The following is an 8,880-nucleotide window of genomic DNA, read 5'->3' as shown; positions in this document are numbered from 1 at the left end:
ACTGTTGACCTTTGAAGTCACACTGAATAATGTCTGCAAAGTCTGCCACGAAGGGTCTGATAAAAGCGGAGAGAAGATTGTTTGGACACTGTCTCCCAGACTAGAGAAAAGTTGCCTTTAAATGGGCTAATTTAGTCCCTGGCTCAATCTGCTCAAGTGGAAAGCTTTCCAGACAGGCTTTCCAGCTGACCCAGCCCTCTACGAACTGCCCTGGAATTGCATCTATGTTCTTAATCCTGCTGCTCCAGAATAGGGAACAAAGAGCGGCCAGCTCCTAAACCTTTACCACTGCTGTGCTAAAGTGCCAGCAGCAGTTGGTCATGTGGCTGCAGGTTTTTGCAGCGCTGCTCCCCTTTATACAGCCGTTGTGGGGAGTCCCGCCCTGGACATCGGATTTCTATTGGCGGTAATGTTATTCGCATTTCCCTGCAGCTCACCTCTGGAAGAAAAGCCGGGGGAGGGGCTGAGCCCAACAAGAATTCAGACCCCTATGGACAGCAGAAATGAGGTAATTAAGACATGAAGTCTTTTTATCCGAGTCTTTCATACAAATACCAGGCCCTCCCAGGAGTGCATTCCACGGGGTGTGTGTGTGACGCAGTAGAAGTTGGAGCACATGTTTCTGTCGCACGACCTTCCAAAAAGAGAACCTGGGCTGCTTCCAGTAGTAAATCTTATGGAACGTGCTTCTTAATTTTAGGGTGAATTTCGGTCGTGGTTTTTAAGAGAACAGCGCTACATCTCTGCAATCCTATTAGCTAAAAAGCCAGCGCTAGATGAACGGTATATTCAGGTCAGGGGGCCTTTAACATTTATGGTTATACTGCAGATATACTGGTTACACTCAGATATAACTCACATTGTTAGGTCTGGCGCTAGCCAAGATATTTAAATGCATAATATAGTTACTTAGAGGGGCTTGCTGCCGGTCCTTTTCATCCATTGTTTTTGTTATCGTGACATTTCTTCTTACTCACACTACAGCATACATACCGTACACCATGGTGCAATGGGTCAGACCACTTCAGCTACCAGCTATCTGAAAGAGTACATCCGCACACAAAGTAGTTCCCTTTAATGCCAGGGACTACTACAGCAGTGGGTGCATTGCGGGGCTAAACATTATATCGCTTTTAGCCACTGCTTTTTTTTTTTAGTTTGATGAAGTCCAGCCGCGTCCCTTACAATAAAGTTTTACAAAACCCATAACAAAACAAACAAACATTGACAAAGCCAAAAGGCTGGCAGTCTATGCTAGACCTATTGGCATTGCCAATGCTTGCTAATAATGCGAAGGGATCAGTGACATTGTATCATATTGTCATATTAGTATACCACTGCATAGCACCAAAGCACCTTCTGAGTGGTGAGGCAAGTGATTACTTCGTCTTTCGTGCATGGATGGTAGAGTGAGCGTTTATAGTTTGGCCTGTGCTTTGATTTTGTGCCTGCGCTTCAGAGGGGTACGCATATAGCATTAATGCAAACTTGTAGCTGCACTTAAGCATGAAATGATGCAGAAGGGTGTTAGACAGAATCACTCTAGTAGTAGATATGAAGCATCTTTCTCTTGACATCAGGAGCTAGGGCAAAACAAAAGGAAGAGGTATTTTTTTAATCCACAGGCAGGTTTATACATTGTGCTTAGTTTGGCATTCGGCCCATTTTGAAGAGTTCCAATTTTGCCACAGAAGGTAAATGAGGAATAAGGGGACTGAGTAGCTTGCAGAGGAATCCACAATGAAGAGGAAGAGAAAGTTAGAATTCATTCCACCATCCTTGTAGGCAGAAATGTAATTTAGCCAGTTAAAACAGTTTTAACTGGGTCCTGTTAAAGACATGGTTCTCCAGATATCTCTTGGACTGATACGGAGAAAAATCAATCTGATTCAATTTGCATGACATGTTGTGTTATATTATGTTATGTGCATTTGCATAGTGCACAATTTACCTGGTGCTGAAGCCAGAGCTGTATGGATGGGCTGAGCTAGGGTTGGGGCTAAATGAACAGCCAGGTTAACTAATAAAAATAAAAAGGAGGAAGCTCTGATGGGATGGGGTAGATCATTGAAGGCTTTAGGAACGAGGTAAGAGAAGGCAATAACACTGGATTTGGTTCTGCGTATGTGCTGGGGTGGAAGTAGGAGTCTGGCTGAACGGAGGTGTCTGGTAAGTTCGAGGAAGTTTATGCAAGTGTTGAGGTGTGCGGGTCAATGTTGTGTATGGCTTTGTATGTGTGTGTGAGGAGTTCTCATTTGTGGAATGTGAGCCAGTAGAACCCTTTGAGGGGTGGGGTGATTTGGCACATGGTGGGAGGTCGAGGGTGAGCCTGGCCACTGAGTTTTGTTTGGTCAGGAATCCTTTGATCAGTTTAGTGCAGGTTCCAGCATAATGTGTTTTGCGATAGTTCAGATAGCTGGTGATAAGGATTTGGGTGATGGTTCTGCGATTGTTGGTGGAGAGCCATTTGAAGATCTTCTTGAACATCTTGAGTGTTTGGCAGCAGGAGATGGAAACTGCATTCACTTGCCCGGTCATGGTTAACTGGTTGTTTATTATTATTCTTAGGTTCTTTGTGTGGGTTGCCAGGGGGGTATGGTTCCAAACTAGCAGGCCACTAGGTGGAGTCTGAGGGCAAGGTGTCTTTGCTGACAATTACTACTTCTGTCTTGTTTGTGTTGAGCTTTAGGCAGTTGGTGTTTATCCATGCTGCGACTTCGGTCACGCAGGCAGAGAAACTGGTCCAGATGTTTGGCATCTTGGCAGAGAGAGAGAGTATGGTCTGGGTGTCGTCAGCAGAGGATATTATGTTGATTCTATGAGAGCAGATGATACTGGTAAGTGGGGTCATGTAGGCATTGAAGAAAGTGTGACGGAGTGAAGATCCTTGTAAAACTCAGTAGATAAGGTTAAGGACGTTCGAGGTGAACGGGGCCAGGCTGACTGACTGGGTGTGGCCTGTCAGGGAGGAGCATATCCATTGAGGTACAGGACCTTGGAAGGCAGCTTTGTGCAGTCTTTGGAGAAGGATGGGTTGGGAGATGGTGTTGAAGGTTGCAGAAAGACACAATAGGATGAGGGCCAGTGTCTCACCTTTGTCCATAATGGTCTGTGGTGGCAATGATGGTGTTCTCTATACTCTGGTTTGGCCGGAATCTAGATTGAGTTGTGTCAAGGATGTGGTTGTCAGTGAGGCAGTGACTAGGCATTTATCATCTTTTCCATTATTTTTGCCAGATAGAGTAGCAGGGAGATTGGTTACTGGTGTTTAATGGTCTCTATAATATTCTGTTATTATTTTTTATTAAATCAGTAAAATGACCTGTGTCTTCCACTAAGCAAAGAAAGTTCAATCTCCAAAAACCCAAGCTGCATCCAATTGATGTAATCCACCCTACCAGGGCTACTGCAACCATGGACAAATTAGCAACTTATAAGTAGATCAAATCTCCCATCCCAAGTGAAAAGGAATTTAGTGGGGTAATGCAGAAAATAATTTGATAGTGTTTTACTGAGATGTTAAATTAAATCGTTTCACACAGACCACATTCACAAGCACACTTTAGCTAGCTTTAAAGCCCATATGCCCCATAGTAGGTCCTACTCTTCCTCATCACACTTTTTTGTTAGATTATTTTTAGTCTTTTGTTCTGAGAGAGTGAATTGTGCTTTTCCTCTAGTTAATTGTACAAAGGACCTCATTCTCATCCTCGCAGGGCAGTACATCCGCTTAGACCAACCATTATGCTGCCTGTTAGGTACTATCGAAGCAGGTAACCAACCATATTGGGTGAGTTGAGATGGGAGCTCAAGGGCAGTGATGAGGAATAGCAGAACACAGCATGATGATAATGTCTGATAAGCAATTGGGGCAGAGTCACTTCATCTCTCTTCTTCATTACAGTCTTTACATGGGATAAGGATACAAACAAGATATTTCTATTGGGCATGAAAACAAGTCAAACACTAGTGCCGAGCACATGTCTGTAACTCTTGAATCAATATATATATTTACATGTATGTAAAGATTGCCGGACTCCTTCCAAAAAGCTGCATCAAAACACCCTCACCCTGACCAACAGCCTACAAAAAAGCCACAATTTTTCCGAGATACCCATAGGGCTACACTGCATATATCCAAAGACACATGCAAAATAACCTGCAAAATAACAATGGACTTTGATGCAGCCCGAGTAACTACCAGTGGCTGAGATTAATTCAAGCTTTCCATCCATCACTTTTTTGTGTACCTCAGTGTGATGCCATAAGTAGGGTGGGTATGCCTAGATGTGGGTCCCACTGAAAGCAAGCTATACCGACTGATGAGCTCTAATAATGACAAAACCGGTCCTTGGTTGCTTGTGTTTCTATTCAGGGAGGACTGGCCTGGCTGTTCTCACTTGACTGTTATCATTGGAGCATGTCAAGACTGATTTGCATATGGCTGGGTATAAACTGAGGTGACTTGGTATACAATATAATGATGGACTGGGATGCGGCCGGAGTACTTACCAGTGGCTGAGATTAATTGAAGCTTTATATCCATCACTATTTTGTATACTTCAAAGTGGCTTTGAAAGCCTCCAAGGCCTTTCCTTCAGCACCATAGACCATAAACAGAGTCTTATATCCAGAACTCTGCTGTGCATTCCGGATAAATGACAAAGGTTCTCCAAAAATCAAGAATGAACAAATATGAACAAAAAACAAGTATGAACAAACATTCTCTGAAAAAGCAAATAAAACCTGTTACAGTCCTGGTCACAAATAAAAACAGATCTGAACTTTGGCAGAAAAGATGGACTGTAGTTTTAGAATTATGACATCTGCAAATCTGCAGTATGGTGAATGGGGGCTGGGTGTTAATTAAGAGTATAGCACCAGCAACGAGCAGGTAATATATGAGCATTCAACAAACAAAAATAATTCATGGAATTACCCACTACTTGCCCACTACTCCTTGCAGCCAAACTTGAGGTCCCCCCGAGATGATATCCTTCAGTGGCAGGAGCATCTCTTTTAAGGCAACCTGATTCTTGGAACTAACACACTGCAATGAAGAATCTAGAATCGTACCCGACTGTGATCAATGACCAAAAAAAACAACATAAGGCTTCATGCAGCTTCATGTTATTAGAACACATGAAATTCTGTTAAAAATCATGATCACCAATGTGAATCTAGGTGATTCAAAAAAGACAACGATAAGCTGGAATGGCCAGAAACCCAGGTTGTTAAAGGAAGGTCAGGACGGACACCATTGTGTCTTGATTCACGTAGCAATTGGGAGCAGCCCTAGAGCAATGGGAGTCCAATGTTTAAAGAAGTGGTAATTCCAGCTTGTGAGCCTGTCTAGTGATTTAATGGGGTAGGTAATCAGATGCCATGACATAGGGTCAGTTCAGACATCCAAGCTAAAGCGGGAGATCTATGAAACAACATATTAAAGGGAGAACGTGGTTATCTGTTTCAAAACAGAGATGACCCTTATTTAGAGATGCTTGACCGTACACTGTGCTATGTACAATTTAATCCTATCCTACCCTCATATGAGAGGAAGAAGAATGAAGTGGTAATGACACACCTCGCCGACAAATTTTAAGACCTCACTCAAAAATATCACTGTGCCACAATAGCAATTAAATGGCCATTTCATCAGAAACGATTCCAGCGACTGCTTACCTTTTAGCCAAGGCATTTCTGTATCCTAGGATTACTGAGACTGCCCTAGAACTGTTAATGGTGAAACTACGGAATCGTTTGTGCCAGGGCTGGCAGAAGGTGTCAAAATTAACAAGTGGCCTTTTGGCAGCTGTGCACTCCAGAAACCTTAATTACACACATTTTTTATGAGCGTTTCCCTTTTGATTTATATGTAAATGAAAAAGTGTCCTGTGACTGTTTTTAGAGTCAATATTACAACATTACAATTACTGAAGAGTGCTTACTGCTTTGTGTAATAATTACCTTTGTAAAAGGTCATACGTAGGTGTCTTACCTGAAAGGGTAAAGGCAGCTGTTAACAGGATTGATAAGGGAAATGAGCGCTTTAAATGGCGCTAATAGGTTTATGCATAAAGTATTGTTTGTCAGAATTATCAGGCTAGTCGTGTTGACCCATCGCAGCTAGGGCCAGGGCACAAGAGGTGCCATGCAATATTTACGCAGTTTACTGCGGTCCACGAGATAGCTCGCTTATCTGAGCTGCAGGAATTCGGAGATATAATCTCATCCTGGCTCGGTGAACCCCCGTGAGGCCTTCGGGGAAGCCTGAAGGCATACTTGGGCTTTCAGTGACACTGCAAAGATTGTCATGACATTCGGAGGCCTCCCTTCACTGCCACTTTCAATTTACTTTTGCATATGAATACCGAGCGTTTGGAAGGCCCTTTTGTTGAATTGTCCAGTCTGTGATGTTTATTCATAGTCTGTAAAACAATAATCCTCCAGCGTGGTTTGTGCACGACACAGTAGAGTGAACAAAAAGAAACTAGCTGAAATGTACTTTCTGCAATAATTATATTTTCAGAGTGGTTCAAGTTCCATGTTCATCATACCACCTGCATTAAAAACATCCCCTGACGCTCGAAAGGGAGGTGCGTCATTTGAGAGTCGTAGTTTGTGTTTCTCCTTTCAGATCAGCTATCTCTCTGAAAATAGGTCACATTTAAGTGGTTCAACGACGTTCCTAGCGGAAATCGGATATAATGCATTCTGCAACGCTTGCCTGACACTACCGAAGCTTCAAGGCGCTTGCTGCGTCGTCTACTAAGTAGGTCTCGGTTGTGTATACACTATACAGCAATTAAAACTCGTACCCAGAAACGTTCTGCCTTCGAACACCAACTGTAAGTTCATCTGCTGAAACCGAAACAAGAATTCAGCGGTCGGCGGCAACACACTCTTACAAAAATGTTACGATTCAGGTAGACATCAAATAAGCCTTTGACTATTTCTTTTAGCGGTTTCATTAAAAACAACTTTTTTTCACGCAGAGCATGTCAGGACTTGTGTGCAACAAGCGAGGGCCTGTGCGCTGCGCTGGGAGCAGGGGGCGGGAGGTGCATTCTGCTGCCAACAATAGCAGTCGGGGGCAGAATGAAGGGAAGTTCTGTTTGCTCAGCTAGCTGCGGATTTGCCCGGCTGAAACGTGAGCCTGAGCCGAATCCGGCGAGTCCGGTCCGGAGTTATTAGCCGAGGCTCTTTTTACCGGGGACCGTCTTCTGTTGCGACGAAAAGAAGGCTGTTAGGACAGAAGCTCGTGTTTCGAAGGCAGGGCTAGACACCAGACACAATCGTCCGGGGAGGGGCGCAGGGGCCGCTTTCATTTTCTAACAGGGCGCCCTAGGGCCTGCCACACTGTGCCCTTTGATGTGGCTTTTCACTTGTGGGTGTTTGTGTGTGTGCTGCTCATGCAAACCTGGCAAGCAATAGATTTATCATGGGAAAGATGTGGTATTGACGTTGTCGCAGGTAGCTGCCGGTATGGCTGCCCAGTGGTACCATGTTATGAGTATTGTACGGGGATTGCATTTATTTAACACTTTATACCCCTGACAGACAGGTATGGGAGATTCTTAATACAATCCACTTGTGATACAGGTGAGTGACCCATGAGCATGCAATGGATACCGATAGCCCGGGGAGATGCTTTATATAATTCAATAGAGCGACAAGTGAGTGACCCACGGGCAGGCACGGGAGTTGTTCTATACAATCCTCCAGAGCAACAGGTGAGTGACCCACGGACATGCAATGGATACAGGCAGGCACAGTAGATGCTCTATACAAACCTCCAGAGCGACAGGTGAGTGCCCTATAGGTATGTACAGGATACAGACAGGCACAGGAGATGCTCCATACAATCCACTTGGGATACAGGTGAGTGACCCATGAGCATGCAATGGATACCGATAGGCCTGGGAGATGCTTTATATAATTCAATAGAGCGACAAGTGAGTGACCCACAGGTATGTACAGGATACAGACAGGCACACGAGATGCTCCATAAAATCCTCCAGCGCGACAGTTGAGTGACCTACGAGCATGCACTGAATACAGGCAGGCACAGGAGATGCTAATCACAATCCTTGTGAGCAATGGGTGAGTGACCAATGATTATGCAATGGATACCAACAGGCATGGGAGATGCTTTATACAATTCTATAGAGCGACAAGTGAGTGACCCACAGGTATGTATAGGATGCATACAGGTACACAAGATGCTCTATACAGTCCTCCAGCGCGACAGGTGAGTGACCTACGAGCATGCACTGAATACAGCTAGGTATGTTAAGCAAACCCATTGGTGGCATGGCCAGTCCAGGATTTTTGCCAAACGCACAGTGCATGTTGGGGTTTCAAAGCAAAATTACAAGACGCTTAATGCAGAGTGTTGTTGGCTGTACTGCAAAGCTTGTTGAAGGTGTCACACGTAGCACAGCCATTGTTCCAGTCACACATCTCCCAGCAGTAGAAAGAGGAGAGTAGCCGAACTGACACAGAAAAACCTCAAGGTGAGTAGAATCAATATAACTCAACTTTTGACAAGTGATGACATCACAGGTTAGACCCCTTGTTCCACCCTTAGCCCATAAACAGCCCCCGAATTTGCTGCTGTGGTGATAAGGTGAGAGAGGAGAGCGAGCTACAGAATGTAAACAAGCAAGCTACAGCCCTGAATACTTTCTCTTCTTGTCACTGATTTAATTACTCTTGTACCAGAGGTGGCAAGGACAATGTTTGGGTAGGCTAGCAAAGAGCAAGCTAAAGAGTTTCAAGGGGCAGGAAAAGGGTTACAACAGCCACCCCTGACTAATCCTAACTGACATCCATGTGTAGGGGTAACCATGTGGCCCGATCCGGATGAGGTTTCTTTCC

The 8,880-nt window shown here is 44.3% G+C and overlaps 1 long non-coding RNA gene across 1 annotated transcript in view; it reads left to right on the top strand.

Moving 5' to 3' along the window:
• Window positions 1-263: 263 nt before the first annotated feature.
• Window positions 264-8,880, top strand: part of LOC138258765 (uncharacterized) — a 159,131-nt gene continuing 150,514 nt past the window's right edge. The window contains exon 1 of the long non-coding RNA XR_011198556.1: window positions 264-508. This is a non-coding gene — a long non-coding RNA (uncharacterized lncRNA). The remainder of the gene's footprint in view (window positions 509-8,880) is intronic.

This window comes from Pleurodeles waltl, chromosome 2_1 (genome assembly GCF_031143425.1).
Source record: "Pleurodeles waltl isolate 20211129_DDA chromosome 2_1, aPleWal1.hap1.20221129, whole genome shotgun sequence".
NCBI classification, from domain to species: Eukaryota; Metazoa; Chordata; class Amphibia; order Caudata; family Salamandridae; genus Pleurodeles; species Pleurodeles waltl.
This window is presented reverse-complemented; position numbering and strand designations above follow the sequence as displayed.